A 24,853-nucleotide genomic window follows, 5' to 3' on the forward strand; every position below is an offset into this window, starting at 1 on the left:
TACCAGTTCCATAGTAATTTTGAGACAAGCTCGATCCAGCCCTACATTTTATGATATGGAAACTGAGGCTTGTAGAATTTAAATGACTTCCCCTAATTCTTACAGCTATCCAAAGGGAGAATCGCATCTCCTAGTTCCAAAAAGCAACTGTGGTCCCTAAACATTCAAATGAATCTTTTCCTTGTATACAGTATGTTCATATACTTATAATTTTCTTCACAATGATTTGAGAAAAAAAACCCCTATTCATACAAAATGAATATCATTCTGAACCTTGGACCAAGACATGAACTCAATAAACAGAATATAATTTTAAAATGTTCTCAAAAGGTCACTTAGCTTTATCCTTCATCTCATTTTCCATGAATGGAAATCCCTTGTATTTTCAGGTTTCATACAGACCCAATAGCTGAGAGTTCAATATGCTGCCAGAAAAAATATCCCATTTTATTTATAGTCTGTTGAGAAGGAGAACTCTAGCAAATATACTACAATTTCTCCATAGACATGCCCAATACCAGCTACTGAACAGCGAGTGTGGACCACAGGCTTTGTTAGGAGCCCATCATTAACAAACACTACAACACATTCTCATAGCAAGCTCCTTATCCTTCAATATACTAAAAATAAAAAAAATAAAAAACTCAAACTTAATATTCCTAATTTGAGGAAAGAAAACCCATGGAATTGGGAAGGGGGGCATAACTTTGAATTTAAACACTTCTTCGTCACTCTATCAGCCAAATAAAGTCCCTTATCCTGCTCATTTACCATCCCCAGCTCATGTTGCCAATAGAACCGAGGCACGTTATGTGTAAAGCCTTTTATGAAACTAAAATTCGAGGGTCACAAGCATCATGGTTGTGTGGAAATTGATGCGACACTGCGTAGTGGTGGGTAAGAGCACAGCCTGGGTCCAGGTAGGCCTGGTTTTGTTTCTGGCTGTTTGGTCATGGTCAGATACTATACCTTCTTTGGCTTCATATTCTTCATGTGGAAAATGAAGGTTATAATTATGTTTACTTCCTGGTATTGTTTGAAGATTAAATGAGAAGGACTTATCAGAAAGCTTGGTGTACAGCAATCTCTCGATAAATCTTAACTATAATAATGATGACAAATAATAATTATTATCATTCATAATGGTAGTAGCAATAGCAGCAGCCACAGTAGTAATAAATATATTCCTATTTTTAGCATTATATTATCTTCTTTTGGATCTATATGTACACACATGGGATAGAATTGCTTCAGTGTCTGTTCGGATCAAAAATTCTGGATGAATTTTTCACCTTGGTTTATTTCACAGCAACACAATTTATATGACTGAACCCTCAAACCTTTCTCTGTGTTGAAAGACCACATTGTTCATTTGGATCAGTGGTTCGATTCTAAGAACAGTTTATTCACTGCATGTGCAGGGAAAATCTGATTCTGATATTCCAAGGGCTAATTAATTGGTAAACATTTTTACTCTTTATTTCTGCATTCGATCTAAGTTTGTAGCACATTGTATTATTATACAACAAGCTTTCAAAATCTTTGCAATCAAAAAATAATTTTACACTTCGTATGGAACCAAAGAAGACCCCGAATATCAAGAGCAATTCTAGGCAACAAAAACAAAATGGGAGGCATTAATATGCCAGATATCAAACTATACTACAAAGCTATAGTAATTAAATCAATATGGTATTGGCACAAAAATAGGAATATTGACCAGTGGAACAGATGTGAGAATCCTGATATAAAACCATCCTCATATAGCCATCTCATCTTTGACAAAGCAGACAAAAACATACGCTGGGGAAAAGAATCCCTTTTCAATAAATAGTGCTGGGAAAACTGGATAGCCACCTGTAGAAGGCTAAAACAGGACCCACACCTTTCACCTCTCACAAAAACCAACTCACGCTGGATAACAGACTTAAACCTAAGGTATGAAACTATTAGAACTCTAGAGGAAAAAGTTGGAAACACTCTCCTAGACATCGGCCTGGGCAAAGAGTTTATGAAGAAGTCCCCAAAGGCAATCACAGCAGCAACAAAAATAAATAAATGGGACATGATCAGACTACAAAGCTTCTGAACAGCCAAAGAAATAGTCATGAAAGTAAACAGACAACCTACAGAATGGGAGAAAATTTTTGCATCCTATGCATCCGATAAGGGACTGATAACTAGAATATACTTAGAACTCATGAAAATCAGGAAGAAAAAATCAAATAACCCCATTAAAAAGTGGGCAAAGGACTTGAACAGAAACTTTTCTAAAGAAGACAGAAGAATGGCCAACAAACATATGAAGAAATGCTCAACATCTCTAATCATCAGGGAAATGCAAATCAAAACCACAATGAGATATCACTTAACCCCAGTGAGAATGGCCTTTATCAAAAAATCTCTAAACAATAAATGCTGGCGTGGTTGTGGAGAGAGAGGAACACTCCTACACTGCTGGTGGGACTGCAAACTAGTTCAACCTCTGTGGAAAGCAATATGGAGATACCTTAAAGCGATACAAGTGAATCTACCATTTGATCCAGCAATCCCATTGCTGGGCATCTACCCAAATGATCCAATGACACTCTACAAAAAAGACACCTGCACTCGAATATTTATAGCAGCACAATTCATAATTGCAAGGCTGTGGAAACAGCCCAAGTGCCCATCCATCCAAGAATGGATTAATAAAATGTGGTATATGTATACCATGGAGCACTATTCAGCTCTAAGAAACAGTGGTGATATAGCACATCTTATATTTTCCTGGTTAGAGCTGGAACCCATACTACTAAGTGAAGTATCCCAAGAATGGAAAAACAAGCACCAGATATATTCTCCAGCAAACTGGTATTAACTGAGTAGCACCTAAGTGGACACATAGGTACTACAGTAATAGGGTATTGGGCAGGTGGGAGGGGGGAGGGGAGCGGGTATATACATACATAATGAGTGAGATGTGCACCATCTGGGGGATGGTCATGATGGAGACTCAGACTTTTGGGGGGAGGGGGGTAAATGGGCATTTATTGAAACCTTAAAATCTGTACCCCCATAATATGCCGAAATAAAAAAAAAATCTTTGCAATCCAGTGGGAAGTGTAATACCATGGTTAAAGGATATGTAAGGGTTACGGAGTAAGATAGACTAGGAAGTTTTGCTACTTACTGGCTGAGCCTCTTGTTCTTCATCTCTAAAGTGAAGATAATAATACTTACTTTCTAAAACCATTTTGGCTGTTAGAATTAATACAGTACAAGCAAAACCCCTAGCACAATGCCTGATATGTGGCGAATGCTTCCTAAGTGGAAACTACTATTAATATGTACATTTTTATTTTGTATATTTATATAACTCATAAACTATGGTATTTATTTCAGGTCAGTGAATAGACATTTAGATTATAGCCACTCATAGTGTCAGTCCACAAATATTGGTTGATTAATAACTTGTATGTACTAGACACTGTGCTAGACCTGAGGGAAAATGATGTGCCAGAGAGATATCCTTAAAGAAGAAATGGTGGGGCTGGGCATGGTGGCTCACACCTATAATCCTAGCCCTCTGGGAGCCTGAGGCAGGAAGATCACTTGAGGCCAGGAGTTTGAGGCCAGCCTGAGCAAGAGGGAGACCTCATCTCTATAAAAAAAAGAAAAAAGGAAATAAAATTTAGCCAAGCATGGTGGCACATGCCTGTAGTTCCAGCTATTTGGGAGGCTGAGGCAGAAGGATCTCTTGAGCCCAGGAGTTTGAGGTTGCTGTGAGCTATGATGATACCACTGCCCTCACACCCAGGCAACAGAGACCCTGTCTCCAAAAAAAAGAAGAAAAAAAGGAAATAGTGGGTCCCTGGAGGAGTATGGTGCGAGAGAAAAAGTAAACAAATGGAATTTCAGTAAATTACATTATAGCTTCATTGCTTGTTAATTCCTATCAGGCTTGGTAGCTGCTTTGGCCCATCTCACTGTAGCTGTCAGTTCAGAAGACCAGGCTTTGGTATCTGTGAATTTCATGTACACATGCTTTGCTTTGAAGTTGTACAGACCTTTGCCCTTTATTTACATAGCTCCTCCATCGAAGCATCTCAAGCACTTAAAATTGGCTCAGAAACCTAGTGTGAAACTTCCTAGCTGAGAAGAGAAACTAAAAATGTACTCTACCTGCTAGAGTGTTGACATAGTGGAAGATAAAGAAGCACGAGAAAACTAACCTCCATTTTCAAAGATACCCTGTGATGTCCTGTCCTTTATTTTCCCTTGCCTGGGTATAGTTTCTTCCTAATTGGCTTTGCATCTGATAAGATGAGCATTGAACATTTGCAGTATGTTTCTCGTCTGTTGCCAATTACAAACTACTGATCTTCAGCGGGGCCTGCCATCTTTGCATTCAGCACCAGCCTTCCCCCATTCTATTTGGATCTACTGGCTTAGTACCAGGCATGGAAACATACGAAGAAGTAAAGGAGAATAAATAATTCTGTTTAGTTTTCTTGGAGCAGAAAGTGTTTTGGAGGAATGAGTACCCCAGAGGTCCCCCATTTCCTTTACCTTTGTGAAAGGAACACCCTATGCTTTAAATAATGATTCATGTGGTATGCACCATATCCAAAGAGTAAACGCAGAGATGAAAGCTTCTATTTATTCTGTACAGTGAAAATAGAAATCTGGAAACAGCATCTGCTTCTCATTTAAATGTATTTTTTTCTAATTATTTAGATGTATAGAGGCATGAAGCCAGGTTTCAATCAACAAGAAAGGTCTTGTGCTATCTAAACAAAATCTCATGCCTGAAGCCACTGGTCATAACACTTAGAATGGCTTAAAGCCCTCAGCATGATTTTTAATGCAAAGTAGTTGTAAAGCCTGGGTCATGAACAAAGATATTATTTTAGTTTTTAAGATCAAGTCTGAATATATACAGAAATATTGCTAGAAATATATATTTCCTGATAACCTAAAGATACCAGGTAATTAAGCTTGGTTCAGAGTCACCTTGCCTTTTGAAAAATAAGCCCTGAAATCATGACTTCTATCTCTTGTTTTTTAACGGAGAAGAATAAAGACGGTTTGGTGCTTTGGATGATTTGATTATGTGGATTAGTTATTAGGAGCACTTGGAAGAATGCAATGCCTCAAATATCAACTGATAGAATTATGGCTCCCCCAATTCTGTGACTCACAAAATAGGAGTCTCAAATAAAGAAACTCTTGTTTTTTCAGAAGCTCTGAAGCTATTCATAAGTACACACAGGCGAATAAATACACTAATTTAGGAGAGAAAGAAATTGGCCATTTTGAGGGAAAGGGCCCTAAGAACCAACAAGCCTTCTCGACAGCCGAATGTGGGAGCCCAGCCAGCGTGGTAGATCTGTGGCTTCCAGAGGGGTCTGCTCTGCGTAGATGATCCCACAGCCAAGACAAAGATAGAAGCAAAAGAGGGTTTGAATGAGGGAAAGAGAGGGCTGGTCCAGATTGGTTTAGAAATGGTGTTTGCAAGGCAATGTTAGAAATCGAAGCTACCCCTTCATTTGGTGTTCACCCCTTCTCTCTGTGAAGAAAAGGCTTCTAGTGTCCTATTTTATTTTAATTCTATTCTTAGGTGCTACTCTGCACAGTTCTGACCTCATATTGATGTAAAAGAAGGTGATCTGTCTCCTAATTATTCTCCATACCAACTTCTGGCTGATTAAAACTAAAGGCTGAAAGGATTTGGGGAAAATCATGTTTTCTATTGTTTTTCAGATAATTTTCAGCATACTTTTTAGATGTAAATTGAAAAGTTTTTATTTAATCTTCTCTCTCTCTTTCTCTCTCCCCTCCCCCGGCTTGCACACCATACCTCGGTTTAGCCTTGTTTTAGTAGCTCTCCAACCTACTGCACTCATGACCTTCTCTGATATATGATAATTGAATTTAAAGCAAGAGTTTACATTTTTGGTACTTTTTTATGATTTATAACCTGCCTAATTTCAAAAAGGATTTGAGGCAGCAAGAGTAAATGGCACTGGGAGTTAGATGGATATTTTTACCCTGCATTTGGCCCATATTCTTTTAGGCTGCATACATTTCCATAACTCTGAACAAGGATCATATCTGTATGACCTTTGTCCAGGGTAGAATTCACAGAATTGCAGAAGGTGGAAAATGATTTCCTCAGTATTTACAAAATCACCAGAGACACATCTGAATGAATTAAATATTTGCAGTCTTGGTAATGATTCTACTAATTATATTGTTTTATACTTAAGATATGTCTCCTGTTCTGGAGGGGGAGGAGGGGAAGAAGATTTAAAGTGCCTCTTGGATTGCTGTGTGACTTTGAGCAAATCACTGATCACTCTGAGCTCTCAATTCTGTGTCTGTTAAATGGGGATAACAAACCAATAGCATGTTTATTATGGGATTGCTGCAATGATCAAATGAGATAACATACCTATAAAAGCTTAGAAAACAATAAGTCACTCTATATTATGCAGTCAGTGTGGGTGAATGCTTTATTTACTTCAATCTAAGTTTCATATGGTAAGAGAGACCAGGCCCTAGCTCACTGGGATGCTCTAGGAAAAGTGCCTCATTGTGTTTGGGCTTTATTTATTGAATGCATTTGAATGAGTGATCATTCTAAGAGCAGAGAGTCATTCAATTTGATTTCACAATGGGGTGATGGGTGAGGCTGGAAACTACATTCTCAAATGCATTATCCAGAACACAGGAAGCAAAACCACTTTTTAAAAGTGACTCATCTTTAATATCTCATAGCAGTTTTGAAATACTTCATTCATTCATTTTATAGCAAACTCTTAATTGAGAATGTCATAAACTGTTTTGCAGAGGAGGCAATCACGATCTGAAAAATTAAGTGGAGTAATTTACAAATAGGCTTTTGTCTGGCTGAAGGTTTCAGCTTATTCAGGATTTGCCTTTAGGTTATTTTAGCAACACATGCTCCATTTTCCCCACCCCATTGGCAGTATGTATTTTGGGTGCCCGATATATGCTGGAAATGAAAAACAGTTTCTCATATGTTGCTTTCTCCTGGTCCACATTACAAAATCTTTCTGACCCTTTTATTCTCAAAATCAAACACTATCACTTTCATCCTTCAAGACCCCTCATTGTCTCACCTCATCTGTCTATTGTCCAGATTTCTTCCCACAAGAGTCCTATGTTGTGAATGAACGAACACTGGGCCCACTTCCAGCCCTTTTCCATGAAACCAACCTTGACCCAAGTCCAGAGTGAGTTCCTTCTTCTCTTAATTTCTTTACAATTTATAGTCTACATAATTTAACACTTTAAAAATATGTCCTTTTTCCCTTCTTTTTTCTTAATAAAAGTATCTTGTCCCTTCTTTTCCCTGACTACGGTACAAGCTATATGAAGAGTGCCGACTTCTAAGTCACATGAACTGGGATGAAATCCTAGTACTGCCAGTTACTAGTTGTGGCCCCAGGGCACCTGGGGATGATAATAATAATTACTTCACAGGGTTTCTGAAGGGGTAAAAGAGGCGGCTTATATGAAGTATAAAGCACATTGTATGAGCTCATTAAATTCTTGTTCCAAGATTAATTTACTGATTCTTTTCTAGGCAAAGCTTTCTCTTTAAGGAGAGGAGGGAGAGAAAGGATTCTCTCTCTCTTTTTAGTAACCAGGGACATATGTCCCAAATTTTTGCCCCCCAAACATATTGTCCCTTAAACTATTCAAGATTCTGTGGACTTGCACTTGATGTCAGTCTTTCAGCTTAGTCAAAAGTTCATTGCTTTTGATTCATCTAACAGATCTCAACTGAGCTCCTACTGTGTGTCAGAAATTATGCTTGACACAATCAAGAAAATGTCTTTTAACTTCTATAATCCCTGTCTGCACTTTTTTTATGCCATGGATTCATATAGAACCCCACCCTACCCCTTCATATATACACATGTCATCTTAAAAATTAAGCTTGGGCAAGAGGAAGAAAGTATCTATAGAGAGAACCCAGTGGATTATAGCATTCAAGGTAGTTTTCAACAGGCTCAACAACTAGGATGCCATTTTTGCAAGGTATGAGCCACACTCGACTCATGTCCTCTATGGTTATTATACTTACATTAACTTATTTTTGTACACAAGTGACTATGCCTTACTTTATGTCATTTGAGCCCTTTTGCCTTTAAGTTATTAGATGTGGATTCACCACTTAAACTCATAGTTTCTAGTTTCCTCCATTTTATTTTTCTGCATTCAATCCATTTAGTCATAAAAACATTGATTCCAAAGCAATATTTAGCTAGTCTAACAATATTAACAGTCTGCTGCCAAAGACTTTTGACTAATTCATCTTTGTAGAGGCCAGAGCATTCATAGTTTTCTAACTAGGATAAAGTAGCTTATTTAGACTTAAAAGACAAGAACAAAGGCAACATGAGTTTGCTTTGATGATATCAAAAATTTAGTAATTTTTCATCTTTTCTCCCTTGTAGTAACAGATAGCCAACAGATTATTATTGACTTTGGTAGTTTCATAGAATTTTCAAGTTGAGAGATACTGAGGAGTCACTTGTTCCTCAAATTGTGGGCCGTGAGTCCACAGCATCTGCATAATTTGGGAGCTTGTTTGGAAAAATCTCAGGCCCACCCTAGACCAACTTAATCAGGTTCTGTGTCTTGGCAGAATTCCCAGGTGATTTTAAAGTTTTTGAAGCACTGCTCTAATCCACCTCCACTTCTGTCCTCCTTTTAAGAGATGAGAACATTCAAACTCAGAGTTAGTACAGAGCTAAGCTTAGCATCTCAGCCTCGTGACTCTAGGGTTACTGTTCTCTTCTGTGCTCAGGGCCAGCTTGTTAGCTTCCTGGCTCAAGGTGGACATAAGCAGCTGTTGCCCTGTTGCTTACTGTAGGTCTGCACTTGTCTTGCCTTACTTTCTTGGTTGATGTTTGGTGGTCTAGGAAAGAAGACTACAGGATTAGAGAATGCCTTTTTCTTTAACCCCCATTCCTCGTGTGTGGGAAGCCATTCGGTTTATCATCCTATATTGCATAACTTGCAGGGATCCTCTGACTGTGGCCCGACGGTCACATGAGGGCCTGCTGGGTATTTTTGCCTCCTCTGCCTGTTCTGCTTAGCAGCCGACTAGTCCCGGGCCCACAGTGCGCATGTGTGGAGTGTGTGCTGCACTCTCCAATGGCCCGCCAACGATCTGAGGGACAGTGAACTGGACCCCTGTTTAAAAAGTTTGAGATCCCCTGGAAAGCTTCCAAAATAAGAGTAAAGTCTTAATTAGGCCAGAACCCTTTTATTGTCTTTAATTTTATATGTTTGTCAGCATCTATGATAGGAATTTTACCATCTGACATTCTTTCTCTAATGCACAGCTCACAATTGTGTAGTGCATCTCCATTTGTACAAGGAGGATAGAAAAGGCTGAGCCAAACCCTGTTAACAAAACAGTCCCCTGAAGGGCTATAATATTGCTCAGTGGTAATATCATCCCTATGCATTTTATCTTGTACATGAAATCTGGGCTAATTATCATTTTCTCATACAGTACATTTTAGACCATTGTGTTTTTGTGTCCCTGCCTAGTTCATTAAGCAGGGTTTTACAGCTCCTCCAGTAACAGGATTGCTATTGACACTTTCATTAGACCCATAATTCAAATGCTCGTCTGCCTTCCAAATGGAAGCCTCTGAGTCCAGAACCACAATCTGGCCACCGACCGTATGTTGGCTTTTAGAACTGTCATAAACTCATCATCACATTCAAGTTCTTGAAGGGTCAAAATCTGCTTTCTTGGTGAACTGTCTTCATCCAACAAACAGTCAACGTGTTCTCCAAGAATAGTCAGCCAAGTTTTCTCTGTCGCTCTCTGAAAACTATTCCAGACAGTTCTCAGTATAGTGTGACTATAGCACAAATAATCAGTGTCTGTATTTAAATATTAATTCCCTGCTTCATTCATTCACTTATCCATTCATTCGCTTACTCTTACCACTTAAAACCAATATACCAAATATTGTGACAGAAGCTTTGGTGATTTAAAGATGAATAAGATGGTCTCTCTGCCTTGGAGTATCTTATAGTCTAGTAGATATGTACATAAGTCACTATCCAATTAAGTGAAATGTGAAAATTTCACCACTAGGTTGCCAGCAGTAGGAATGGTGATGGTTATAGCCGTGTGCTCTAACTAAGGGCTATTATCAACACTGTTTTTTCACCAATGATTCAAATGGAAATAGTCTCAACTGGAATAAGTAGAACTGCAAATATATAGATATATAAACATATACCTATATATATGTACAGTATGTCACAGAGTATAACCTCAGAAATAGATGGAGTCCCTAGAAATAATTCTGATGGGCAATAGAGAAACGGTGGGCTGGATCAGAGACAGCAATTATTTTAGTGGTCATGAAAAATAGTCTTTGAGTTATTAGTAGTGTTTTATTTCTCTCACTGAAAAGGTTCAAGAAGAGGTTGAATATAAATACTTGATTTAATTTATAATAAACATTTTAAGAGTGCATGCTAGACATCAAAAATTTCTGCTTTTAATTTTTGCAGAAGTAAATATCTTGAGCCTTAGTTAAGAAGCAGGAAATCTGAGCAGACCTATGTGGCATCAATGTGTAATTGAGCCTTTCAACCTCTACAGAATGCTTTTACCTATTCAATTGAAACAGACGATTGTAGACCATATATTTCAATGTACACTTATATATGTTTGGTTTAAAAGGCAGCTACTTGGTTGCTTTTGCTTTAGGACCAGTCATATCACAGAGAAAAAAAAAACATGGCTTGTGGTAGTTTCATCCTCCTGACATCTATGCTTTTAAAATATAAAGAAAGAGAGGAAGAAATGGAAAAGACAAAAGTATAATCTTGTACCATTTATTCAGTTCCTTTCCTGGTTCTTGACCTTACCTGAGCACACACCTTGTATTACCCACCTCATTTGGTTTCTTCCAACCAAAGCCATAGTTGGGTTCCTGAAACAAAAATGGTCCTCTGCTAGAATAGACCCAGACCATTAAGCAGAAGAAGGTTGTGAGGCTGGACTCCATTACTGATTGAGGTAGTGTGGCTTCATTTTACAGTAATACTGCTGTGCTATTGAAAAATGACTTCAGCATTCTTTTCAGTGCTTTTCATTCTACCTTGTGTGCCTTCATAAACATGTCCAATCATGTGATGGAGGTCAACAACAGTGTAGGGTTTAGAATTTGTTGCTTGGAAATCATACTCACTTAAATACCTGAATCTGTCCATCAGCCGTGCCATAGCTTATTCCAAGCCTGTGCAGAAGAGTGATTTGCAATCTCCTTGCTTTTCATTTCAAGTAGCATCACTCACTTTAAGCCAGATATTCAGGCCTCTTCAGAAGCCTCCAGGGTGAAGGACAAGTAAGAAGAAGCTTATCGAATCTTTCACAACCGTGGCCGGCTACATCTACTCCTGCATCAGACTCAGGGCATCTTTCTTTGGTATTTTAGTTTAAAATCACACATTCTGCCTTTTATGTGACAAATAATAGGGAATTTGCCACATAATTTCACAATCCAGATGGCTCTTTTGTGGTTCTATACATTTAATTGATCACTATCCAGGTTGAAGTCTGGGCCAGAATGTCTGCGGTGGAAGAAGAGGACATCATGTTTATTTTTGCCAGTCCTTCTTTGAGTTCTCTTCTCTCCTCTTCTATAAACTCAGGTTGCATAACTACATTCTGTTTTCTTTTTTCTTTTTCATTTACAGGGACTTACCAATTTGGGCCTCTTCCAGGAGCTGAAAACCGATTACAAATATGAAACAGATTTCACTACTGGAATTGAATGCCACATAAAAAAAAAAGGCTCCTCAAAATAATTGAAAGAGATCTTCACCAAAGAGTAGCTGCAATGTGAATGGCAGGATATCAAGGAAGTAAAAGGTAAATATTGAATGAAAACATCTTTGCTTTATGGCCAGATATATAAAAAATATTCTTCCAGGCTAAAGGTAGCATTCCTTCTCAGGTAAGGGTCAGAGGATGGAGGATCTTTTCCTCCATCAGCAAAAATACCAGATAACCCAGGATCTTTGGTCCCTCGGTATATCTGTCCAGCTATTAATTTTGGAAATATTGCAGAATACTATATTCATTCTAAAAACATCATTTTGGAGGAGCAGGCTTGCTTAGTAAAGGAAACATCCTCTACAGAAACACCCATGGGGACATTTGACAATTTCTTATGCTTCAGAAATTTTGGTGTGCCATCTTGAAAACCTATTTCTAGATGACAAAGGATCAAATAAGGGGCAAAAGGCAATAAAGCTCTTAAACCCTATTTATCTTGATGTTGGAGAAAAATAAACAAAATTAGTTGGGCTCCCCAGAACATACAGAAGTCATCAAGGGTAGGTACTTGCCATTTTAGCTTTTCCCAGTGTGAAAAGAGGGAAATACACACACACACACACACACACACACACACACGCATACAGTATGTATGTTTACATATGCAGTGATCTCAGTCGCTTCTTTCTCCTGGCCTATTAATTTTCTGGCTTCATCTCTTCTGTTCTGCCTGGAAGGTCTATGAGTTGCCAGATTCATTCCTGGGGCTTTTGTGAAACAGAGTCTAAAGAACAGGGAAAGAATAGAAGGGACAAAAGCCATGGTGACCTATTCTCCTCAGGAAAGCAGTGAGCCTGGAATACGGCAAAGGAAGGCATTCAGTGCCCCAGAGCAAGAAGGCAGAAGGAAGGTGGTGGTGAGAATACCTCAGGTGTGAATGTGAGGACACTCCAGTGAGTGACTGAGGATATGGCATGAGAATTCTGGGAGATGGGGGGGAGTGATTTTGGGAGAGATGATGGAGATTGCATAGTGAGGATGTGAATTCACAGAGTGAGCTATTCAGAGAGAAATGGTATTTGAAAATGAGAGAAGATGAGAGGTATTAATAGTAATTGCCATGGACTGTAATTCTTGGCTCTCCTTTATTCTTCAATGAATGAGTAAAGGATAGAATTCCCCAATTTTAAATGAAATGTCAGTTCAGGTCTGAACACATGGGTGCAGCCTTTGATAAGGTTTCACCCACAAAGCAAATCTCTCACTGGGTACTCTGGCAATGGGATTTTTTAAAAAAAGAAATCATAGCATCCTCTCAATGCCCAAACCTCTGCTTGACCACTGGTTTTCCAATTCTCTTCATATGGCCTAGTTTATAAAGTGCAGATCTAAGGAGCAGCTGTCCTGAGCTTTAGCCACTAAAGTTAGGAACCACTAACTAGTTGCATGACCCAGGTCATTCATCTAAGGTAATGATATGCACTAGCTATAAACATGGAGTCACAGATTTTGCACAAGTTATTTAACCTCCTTTAGTCATTGCTTTTTGTAGCTATAAAGTTGGGACAGTAGAATAATTTCCACCATCAACTTTTTAATGAAATAACATATGTGAAGCTTCATAGTAATGAGTTCAATAAATACTAGCCACCATTGTTATAATTGCTATTATTATTATTGGCAGTGGTGGCATTGTTAATCCCTGGCTATTCTTTAAAATTAGAGGATAAGATAAAATTTCTCCTTTGCTCCTGTCCAGCTCTAAAAATAATTTCTATAACTCCTGAGTTTAGGAACACCTTACACAAAAAATAGGCAACAGGCCATGAAATCACTCTTTTTCACCCAAGTCTTTGACAAATATTCAGGTTATTTTGAAATGCCACTCCCTGGAGAGGGCCCAACATTTCATTTAACATGTGCTTTGCCCACTTCAGTATCTGGCTTGGTACTACTTACATGCTTGTATTCTGAATAAGAAAAAGAGATCAATTTCTTCTCTCTCCATCTGTAACTAAACTCCACTTGAACTACTGATGATTTACCCTGTAGGTATGGAGACACGAGTTAGTAGTTCTGCCGTTTCCAAAGAACATAGATATTCTCCAAAGTGCATTGTGCTTTTTCTTTTTTCCCTACAGCCTCTTCTTCCTCCTTCCCCTTCTTTTCAAGATTTTAGAACCTTAGTTCTGCGATATGAAACAGACTTTCTCTTTCAAAGACTTCTGAGCTATTTCTTCTCTTTACTTCATTTGCTTGGTAGCATCTTGGCCACAAGAATATAATACTGATAGAGTTGTTGATTGGTCCCAGAATATATCACAGTCTCTAAATACATGAAATTAAAAAAAGAAAAAAAAAAAAAGAAATCAACATTGTTCTGAAAGGAAGGTAGTTAAAATTCAGAAAGAGAGATTCTTTAATTAACTTAATAAAATTACTAATGGAAGCATTTTAACTGCTAAATTTAATTTACTTGTCAAGATATCAGGCTACAAAGAGGAGGGAAGAGTAGGAACTCTGCTTTCCATTATGATGTACTCTATTATAGAATAAATTTGCTTAAAATGAAATATATCACCAAAAGCCATCAATGACATCTTAATTTGGAACAGCCAGTTGAAAAGTAATTAGACTATGAAGCAATCAGTTCTAGTAAATCAGTGTTTCCCTTTACATAAACATACTTTTTTTTTTCTATTTATATACAGGAAAGACTAGACTTTCAGGTAGTAGGCAGGCAAAGATGCTGATTCTTTTGGCTGTCGGTGTTTCTACTTTACATTACCAAGCTGTCAAAACAAAATGTTTTATGATAGGATTAAAAAATGTATAAGCATCTGATTTGATTTAGTGTTTATATTTATATGTTGAACTGAGGAGAGTTTGCTTATCATAGGGGTTTAAAAGATTTACATTTGTCTGCTTCTTACTTCCAAAATGCTTTCCAGATCCACAGGCAGACCTGACACCTTACTTCAATGAATGCAGCCCAGTCCGAAATCAAACAAGAGCCCTGCTTCGCCCTGCAGGGTCTCTCCTAACTTGTATAAATAAACGTAGAGAATGTGGTTGCTAATGAGAGAGGGCTTGAGACTGAGGTGGGAGTGGTTCAAATTATCCTTTTGTTTAGTGTCTGAAACTCACCATTAGAAAATTCTCAAATTGTACCTGACCTTCCCAAAAGTGTGTGTGTGTGTGTGTGTTTGCTTATTATTGTGAAAAGCTGATAAGGGACATGGGTGAAACAGAAATAATTTATATTTAATTTGATTAGGAGAAATTAGCACAGTTTGTTAAAGAGGCATCAAAAATGTGCATGTCAAACCATTTTACCTTAGGAAATATTTTTTGTATGTATCTTTTTTGATCACCTTAGTACCCTTATGAAGAAGTTGTTTTCGTCTTCATCTTACAGGCGTAGAAACGGAGGCCCAGAGAGGTTAAGTGTTTTGTGGAGACAGCAGAGGTAGTTAATGGGAGGGCTGGGGCTAGAATGAGGGCTTCTGGGCTCCTGATGCGTTTTCCACAACATCTGCTTCTGATGATGGGATCCCATCTGTTATATGCTGAGGGGAAGAGGTGTGAGAAAAATAACTAGGGGAGATATCAATCACTCAGCAAAATATTTATGAAGGACATCATTCAGATATTAGGGGTGTCACCATTGTCACCAGCCCCGAAAAATCAGAGGGAATGATGAATTATGCCAAAGAGAACATTAACTCAGAAGGTAGAGACTACCTTGCAATGATATGCTTGTGCTAGTGTGTATTATTCCCTAGTGGGAGAGAATGGCATGAGAGAGGAAAATAAAGGACAATTGTGTAGGGAGTGAAAATAAGCCTCACCTTGTAATTAAGAAAGAAATGTGGGGAAGTCTCTGAAACACAGTTCTAGGATCTGCCAACATGCAAATCACTTAACAGTATGCAAATGACCTGGCCCTAATAGAGTAAATCATTTCTTTTCTCTCCACTGCCTATTTAGAAATGTGATCATTGATACCAACATTATAAGGTGCTATTCCTCATTGGAAAACACATTGGAAGAAAACCTAAAATGGATGATGCAATGGGAGTAAGTATTAAGATTCATAATTGTAAATAGGTGTGAAGTAGTCTAAGGCAATATAATTAAAGTATAAAAGCCTCCGTTGCACTGTTGAAGTGAGAGAACTGGGCAGAACACAAGGACTGCAGGGTCCTTCTGCCTGTAGGAGTCTAGTAAAAATACAGCCTGTTATCCCCGGTGGCTGCTCAAGATCCGTGTGTAACAGGACAATTGCCCTGAGAGTGGAGAAGGCAGGAACTATATAAAAATAGACAGAACAACTTAAAGTTAACAAAGAAAAGATAAGGAGCACAAAAGTGGGAAATGAGATATTGCTAGTAAAAGAGGTTAAATGGAGTAAGGAGGTCTTTTATAGATGTATCAAGGGAAAAAAAAAAGTGATCCTCAAGAGAAAAAAGGCTGCAGAATAAATAAGAAGAGGAAGGCATGAAATTAATGATGGCTCAGATATTGACCTCCTGCTTTAAGTAGTTTTTAAGAGAAAAAATGAGAAGAAAATTTGGACAGCTGGAAGGCAATAATGACTTTTAAAAATAAGTATTGACAAAGAGGAAGGGGGAGAATTTAGAAAAAAATAAACATTGTGGCATTTACAGATTATAAGCTTCAGATACTATGCTTCCTAGGGAATTTGGTTCCCTACCTACTAACAATGCACAGACTTGGAAGAAGAACAATACAGACTAGAGAGATGTCAGAAATTCCTCAAAATTAATTTGTTTCATATAATAATAAAATAATGCTTGGGGCAGGTTAGGAAGGCAAATACAGGACAGGCACCCTAAGGGTTGTATAAATTTGGGGTATATTTGGTTATGGCTGTGTGGTGATTGCAATTTTTAGAAAATTGGTGAAAACTTTTTCCTTTAATTCAGTGAGAAACGAAATAAATTGGATATCCCCATATAAGTAATAAGTATTGTACACACTTTAAAAGTATAAGAGAGACTGTCATTATTTTATGGCAGAAAATTATAAAAATGGTATAGTCCTTAAACATTACATAAGCATTAAAATATTGATTATAATATGTACATAAAATTGGAAAATTCAATGTACAATAGAAAAAATTATCGGAGAGGAAATTTCAGTTCCTAATAAAATTTCCAGGTTAAATCCTTAAATCTAACTAATTAATTTGAAGCTACTAGATATTTGAGAATAATCATTTAGGGAAATTTTTGTTGACATTAGGCAATGTATTTGTGTGCAATAAAGACACAGTATAAGTAATGGTATTTTATATAGAGAATGATTTATTGGAAGTGAATTCTTAAGGGAAGATAATCTCTTAGAATATTTGCCCCTGAACATTTTCTTCAGCGTTCCCGCCTGTGGGCTGTCTTAGTTGACACACTAGTGGGTGGGACTCAGTGGCTTCTTGGTTTCCCTCATTTTCAGTGTTCTCTTTTCCTGTCCCAGGCTCCTCTTCAGTAGCTGAATTCATGTGAGATTTATGGCATGCCACTCCATTGACACAGTTTCTAGGCTCTGCAAGGAGACCTGCAGCGCCTGCTCTGGGGCAGCTTACAGCGCAATTTAGATACAGACAGGAAGGAAGTGAGGAAAGAGCAGTTAGCCCAAAAGTCTAGAGGCAGAGAAGCGCATCCACACAAGGGGAGGCTAAATAGTTCATTTCTGTTGGAGCAGACCCTTAGAAGGCAGCAGGGTGCAACTGTGATGTGGTAGGGCCTTTGGGAACTGAAGACCTGGGCACAAATCAGGCCTCTGGCTTTGGGGAAAGCCACTTTACATCTGTAATGCTCGTAGTCACCATTCGCAGGATGGGGTTCATTACTTTCCTGCATGCCCTGCCCTGCAAGGTGCTGACCCCCAGTATGGTTGTGTGGTTGATGTGGCCATGTGATCAGCTTCCAGCCTTCTTTTCTTTTTTTAATTTTTAAAACATTTTTTAATTTGTATAAATTTATGGGGTACAAGTGTAATTTTGTTCCATGTATAGTTTGCATAGTGGTGAAGTCAGGGCTTTTAGTGTATATATTACTCAAGTAACGTACATTGTACCCATTAAGTAATCAATCTCTCACCATCCACCAGCTTCCCGCTTTCTGCCCAGCTTTAGTAATACTTTGCTTTCACAGGGATTCTATTCCAGAGCAGTTACTTTTGTGTCTAGTGGCATCTGATTCCCTGGCACATTGCAATTAAACAATTTCCTTTTTACTAACTTATTGTTTAATATTTCTTTGAAGGTTTTCAAAGCAGCATAAATGTTTTGTACTAACTTTCAATATGTTATAACAATCAGCCCAAAGTGGGATGGGAAGAAGATAACCCGCTTCCTAGTTGGATGGTGGCTGTGCTGTGAAGATATGGAATGTATGCTGAGAAAAGGAGAGATTTCATTCCATCCAAGAAATGGCAGAGACAGACAATTTCTGACTAGATTAGTGGCAGACTGTGAGTGATAGGTGCGTGGACACAGCTGATTCTTTTACATAAATGGGACCCCAAATCCAATCAAGGATCAGCCCTCTTCACTGAAGTGTGGTTTTTGAGCACTACTGAAGGAGAGCAGAATTGATGGAGAGAGGAAGGAGAAAAAAAAAAAAGTAAAGAAAAGAGGGAGGAAGGTGGAAAATAACAAAAAAAATAAAATAAAAATATATAGGAATTTGCATAGTGTTTAAGAACCTATTTTGCACCAGGAGTGGTGGTTCACACCTATAATCCTAGCACTTTGAGACGCCAAGGCAGAAGATCACTTGATCCCAGGAGTTTGAGACAAGCTTGGGCGACATAGGGAGACCTCATCTCTACAAAAGATTAAAAAAAATTAGAGTGGCACTTGCCTATAGTCCCAGCTATTCAGGAGGCTGAGGCAGGAGGATCACTTGAACCCAAGAGGTTACAATGAGCTATGATGACATTAGTGCACCCCAGCCTGTGCAACAGAGTAAGACCCTGTCTTAAAGAAAGAAGAAAGAACGAACGAAAGAAAGAAAGAAAGAAAGAAAGAAAGAAAGAAAGAAAGAAAGAAAGAGAGAGAAAGAAAGACAAACCTATTTTTAAGCTATGCTATGTCTGTATCATTTAAGCTATGTCTGTATCATTTGGGCATAATTGGCTACAGGGAAGAGAAGAGACCTTCATTTCATGTTTCCTTTTTTTTTTTTTTTTTTCCTGCTGCTTTACTCTGTAGATTCTCTATTTAAAACAACCTCACCAACTTTATTGAAAGAATATGTGCAAATTATTGATCTTTTTTTTTTGTTTGGTTTTAACTGGGAGTTTTAGTAAAATCATTACCCATATGATATTTTCTTTGAAGTCTTTAACATCTTAGTTTCTGTACTCTAGAACTTGATCACAGACTCCAGGAAATCAAAGTAGAATATGCACCAATGTGCATTTAGGAAGAACTGAAACTACTTAATAAAAACTTAGATACTGATATTTAGCAGTTAATGGTAAAAAAAAAAAAAATGTCCTCTTAGTTGGAACCATTGGAACCAAATTCATTAAGAATAAATCAAGTTTTATTTTTCTCTCTGGCAATTATATAGTATTTTTAAAAGATTATTTTAATCTTCTCAGAGTATTTTAGCTAACTTATCGTTCAAAGGACATGAAGAATAAAATGTGTACAATAAATAATATATAATAAAATATATACAATAAACAATATATTATAAACAATAAGTATGAGAATACTACATATCAAAACTTATAGGAGTCAGCCAATGCTATACTTAGAGGTTAAATAATAGCCTTAAATATTTTCTTTCCTTGGGAAAATAAAGAAGGGATAACTACAAATGAATTAAAACTAAAATTCAGGAAATCATACAAATATAAACCCATGGGGATGAAATAATAAAGATAGAAACAGGAATGAGAAACTAAAGATAGTAAATGTAATTCATTGCTAGGTGTTAGGAAAATCTATTTTATTTTAATAATATTTATTTATAATATAAATTATGTTGTATTTATATATTTGTATATAATAAATTATTTATTAACTTGTCAGTTATAATAGGGTATCTATAAACAAAATTGGAAATGAGAGCATATCTCTTAGAATATATTCAAAGGCAATAAAAATTATAAGAACTTTGTAGTTATGGTCCAATAAATTTGAAAATCTCAGTGAGATGAAAACATTTTGGAAAAATATATATTACCAAATTTATTTGAGAAAAATGAGAAAGAAATAACTAAAGTGGTGGCCAGAGATGAAACTAACTATGAAATAAAGTTTTTACAAAGTGGTTAAAGTGTTAAAAGTATTTTCTCTAAAACAAAACAAATCCTAGGATCTTCAAAGGACAATTAATTTTAAGTTGTTCCTAAATATAGAAAAATATTGAAAACTGCCTAATTTATTTTGTGAGTTAACATTACTCTGATACCAAAAATGGAGAGAGATGGCTATAGAATACAATAGAAAAATCTGTGGACCTCCTCTACTTATATATAAATATAGATACAGAATAGGAAATGAAATAATTCAACTGTTCATAATATGAATAGTCTTTCTATCATGGTGGGTGCATTTGGCAAAGTGGTGAGGAGGTCACTGCATTTTTTATTCTTTATCAAAAGGAGACTCACTCCTGGAAAAGTGGCCGGCAGGTTGGAGTAGCTTCATCAACTCTGACAAAAGATCACAGAAATAATTAGAATGTGTTTTCACGAACTGATTTGATTCTGGATATTTTTGCTTAAATACAGGGACTGAAGTTAGAGTCAAGAAACAGTCATGCTTCATCTCTTATTGCTTATAGTATTTTCAAAGTTAGCATTTATTTCACAGAATAATTATAAATCAGATATATTAAATCCCCAATATAAGCAGACCGTGTGCTACACACTACACATTCAGAGACTTGAAATTAATTGTTAGTGGCCATCAGTCTCAAGCATAGTGGGTACCTTCTTTGTATTTATTTGTTAGTGATCTGGCTCATCTTCTCTTTCTACTCTGTGTCATACCCATTTAAACGGTCTCTCTCTTTCTCTCTCTCTTCCTCCCTTTCACCTCCCACTTTGTATTGGTTGGGGAGTTTGGTAAGCAGGGCCTTTGTCAGGAGAAACCTGAGTGGCACCCTCCTAGAGAGGAAAAAGCTGCCTTTAAATGCCATTCTTAATTTATGGCTAAGAGCTGCTATGCTACCTGTGTGAGGTTCCCACGAGAGTTTACTAAATGTGTCTCTGCCAATACCAATGACCGAAAGAGACCTTCCATTAACTTTTGAATTAGCCAAATGGGACAGAGCTTAATCTAATATGTGTTATTTCATTTTCTAGGTTACTTGTTTTAAAGGAAATAAAGTATACTCATAGGCTGTCTAAAACCGTCCTGGGAGATGTGCATGGAAGGGCTCCATCTAAACAGTATTGGCTTCTGATAAAGCTGGGTGCATGCCTGAGGGCCCAATTTAGCTTGGTGGATGCCTTTCTCACAGTAGGCAAAGCAAGTTCCTAACTCCAAAGAGCTTTGAGAGAAATTGCACATTAGTGAAAATGATGAGTGCTTGCACTGGAGTTGTAAGATGCTGTGGATAAAGGGGCTTTTTTCCTCTACTGACAGCTCTGCCAATGCCTACTTGAATTCTACTTGGAGGTGTCATTCCTCACAGTGACCAATCTCTTCTCTTGGGCCCGGTATGACCAGCGCTACGTACAGCGCAACCATCATTAGAAGCAGATTGGAAACTGATGGGCTGGAGCTAAAGGCTTGTGAGGAGGCAGAGTGGCGCTGGTGGCAAGAGACTCACACTCGCTCGCTGCCTGGAAGGCGAGTTTCTTTCTCAGCTCAGTCATTAATTAGCTGGGTAATGCTGGCTATAACTTCCATGGTGCCTCAGTGTCTTTATCTCTCAAATGGGGATAATAATATGAACTGAATGTTTTTTCAGAGAAAAAAATTATATTGATTGAATGAGACAATAAATATGAAAATGTTTTGCAAACTCTAAAGCACTATACATATTTAACTGATTTTGAGTGTGATACGGCATATGGAATAGCCCAACAGGTTACTGAGATCTTGTAGGTATCTTGGCAATATCTTCTTGACTCTCTAGGATTTTCATGAAAGCAAAATTTGCTAAACAGAGCTAGATACATGCAGCGCTCTCTCTCTTTTTATAGCCAGCCTTCCCAACTGCCAACCCTATTCATAGGACTTAGGAATGTGCCAAGGTTAGAAGATTCAGACATGGGGTGTGAGCCATAACTTCTAAATCAGTTTTGGAAGGATGCCAGACCATCAGTTTAGAAAAGTGATTTGAGTGTCTTGCTGAGGACAAAGAAATACTTAGAGAGTCTATCTTTCAAGAACATGTTATTGAAACTTGGAAAAAAAGAGTTTTAAAACGTGAGAACACTAGTATTAAAGGCACTCTAAACCAATTACAGTGTATTTACTTGGATTTCAATGGAGGGGATACCCTTTTCATTATTTGCAAGCCTCAAGAACATTAGAAACACTTCACTGAAGACAATATAATATCCAAATATGAAGTAGGCTATTGTTTGTCCATTTAATCCACTTTCTTGCTTTTACCTTCTTCATGAAGGCAGAAGAGCACTTGTATGTTTTTAGAATGCACAATGTACACTCAGTAGGCAGTGTACTTTTGGATAGTTAGCACCTTTTGTCCCCTGAAAAAAACATACTATATTGTACTTACCTTACCCCGGAGTTCCATGGAGATGCTGTGTTTGAACAGGAGCCATGATAGGGACAGTCCACACCCCTGAGCCCTTAGCACAGAACAATCTAGTCATGTCAGAGTGCTTAAGGATCCTTCTGTATTTACCAAGGGGAGCTTCCTGAAGACCAAGGATGAAGTATGGGGATGGAAAGCATGGAAGCCCAAGGGAGACTTATGTTCACAGGTGCCCAGTATTTAACAGATCCATTGTCCATAAGGCATTGACTAGCTTCTGCTAACGCAAAGATGTTCATTCAGCATTTTAGTGCCCTTCAGCCAGAGGATGGTAATTAAACAAAGAGGGAATATCCAGTTTTTCCTGGGAGCTTCATTGTGTGAGTTTGAAATGAGTTTGGAGACTCTGTAATACATTGGTGAATCTCTGTTGGTGAATCTCCAACTATAAGGCTTTCCCCAGGCCAACCACAAGGGCCCAGTCTGCACAGGCATTTCCTTTGACTCCTGTTGCTCTCCCTGTGTGGAAACTGTCCTACGTAGACAAGCCCTGACAATCTGTCCTGCCCATAGAACAGTTCGTGGTGCCTCCCATTTTATGTCAGCTCCCCAAGTCTCCCCTGTGAGAATGGCACCTGGGTCCTCCTTCAGTGTGATGGACACACTCTTCTCATCAACACTGAACTCTGAGTCTTGACGCTAAGTCTTCAGGGTCCCACTTTGCAGACTGGCTCCCCAGAGACCACAGTCAGACCCTTTGCCAAGACTTCTGAGACTCTCCTTGCTCTCGTCCTCTCACTGATCACCCCTTCTCAGTGCAATGCCAAGAACAAGAGCTTCACCAGCAGATAGGTCTATATTTTATCCCTACCTCTGCCATTACTATTTCTGTGACCTTAAACCAATGACTTCGCACTCCTGTAGCAAGACATCTCCTTGCCTTCTTCTTAGGCAGGGAGAGTAAACGGCTATAACACACAGATTCCCCAATTATAATGACTTAAACACAACAAGGCAGAGAGTGCAAGTTGGTTTCCAGTCAGTAGAGGGATGCTATGCCATTGGCGATATGTGGTTTCCAAGGTCACAAGGCATCAGTGGTTTCAGGTAGTAGAAGGGGAAGTGCAGATGGGAAATCTGCATGTTCTTCTCAAAGGCCCTGGCCCAGGAGTGGTGCAGTCATGTTCTTTCACAGTCTGTGGACAAGCACTAGTCATAAAGCCATGCAGGGGTGGCAGTGAGAGCTGGGAAAGCCACTCTTCAGCAACAGCTCTGAGGTATGGAAAGAGAAACAGGAATCTTATTGATGGCTGTCTCTGCCCTATGCCAGGCTAGGTTACTTAGGCTACTATTAAATGTAGTATTAAGTTATGAGCATGGGCTGAATTTGAATTTTCCTCTGCCACTCACTAGTTTTGCAGTGATGAACAGGTAATTTAAACAACCAGGGCTTTAGTTTCTTCATCTTTAAATGGAAACATTTTGGTACCTACCTGATGGAATTGTTGTGAGAACCGAATGAGGGAAGTCAGAAAGAGAACTTAGGACAGAACGCGTCACCTGCAACTACTCGATGCATGTTAGTGGTTTTTAGTTCTCAACCTGCTTTGAGTTCCTGTTAAGACTCGCGATTGAGGCTGATGATAGAATGAGATATTTATTTCCTTTTGATGGCTTTTGAAACAGAGTGCTTCTGTACTTAATGGCGGCCTTAGTAATAACAATGCCCACTTCTTGAGGTCATAAACAATCTAAAATTTTAAACACAGATTCAAGGAAAGAGGCAGAGACGGAAACAGGGCAAGGAGGAGTAGAGAGACTGGCCGTCGGCCTGGCTGACTCTCTCTTGGACTGTGCAGCCCTGGAGGCTCCTTCTGCCCCGTCTTTCTTCTTTCCGGTCTCCTCCGCAAGGTCAGACTGCCTCTCCGCTCCCTCCGCTGCCTCCCTCACAGGCCTTTCCCCTACTAAATCTCTCACACGTTTAATCCCAGCGTGACATCTGCTTCTCAGAGAACCCAAACTAACACACAAAATAAACATTTCACATGTACGCACTCGACCTAAAATGAAGCTGTCCCCAGTTGTCCTTACTCAAACCACAGGAAACCCTCTCCCCAGTTTTGTGTGACTTTGCTTAAAGCTACACTTCATTTATAGGGCCAGTGGCCAGTTTTCTACACCACTTCATGCTCCCTTCCTTAGAGTACAGCTTATAAAATGTGTGGAAAGAAGATGGGAAAACCCGCCTACTGCTGGGCCTGATGCTTTAGGAACATAAAACGTGTCAGCTTGGGGCAGGGCGGCA

General features: G+C 38.4%; 1 long non-coding RNA gene across 2 annotated transcripts in view; it reads left to right on the top strand.

The window, feature by feature from the left end:
* LOC105862338 (uncharacterized) overlaps window positions 1-24,853 on the top strand; it is a 344,304-nt gene that overhangs the window by 315,752 nt on the left and 3,699 nt on the right. The window contains exons 4-6 of one of the 2 annotated variants that reach the window (XR_012918561.1): window positions 7,148-7,241; window positions 11,752-11,926; window positions 15,824-15,913. This is a non-coding gene — a long non-coding RNA (uncharacterized LOC105862338). The remainder of the gene's footprint in view (window positions 1-7,147; window positions 7,242-11,751; window positions 11,927-15,823; window positions 15,914-24,853) is intronic. The other variant, XR_012918562.1, reaches the window with a different exon arrangement.

Source organism: Microcebus murinus, chromosome 3, assembly GCF_040939455.1.
Source record: "Microcebus murinus isolate Inina chromosome 3, M.murinus_Inina_mat1.0, whole genome shotgun sequence".
Taxonomy (NCBI): domain Eukaryota; kingdom Metazoa; phylum Chordata; class Mammalia; order Primates; family Cheirogaleidae; genus Microcebus; species Microcebus murinus.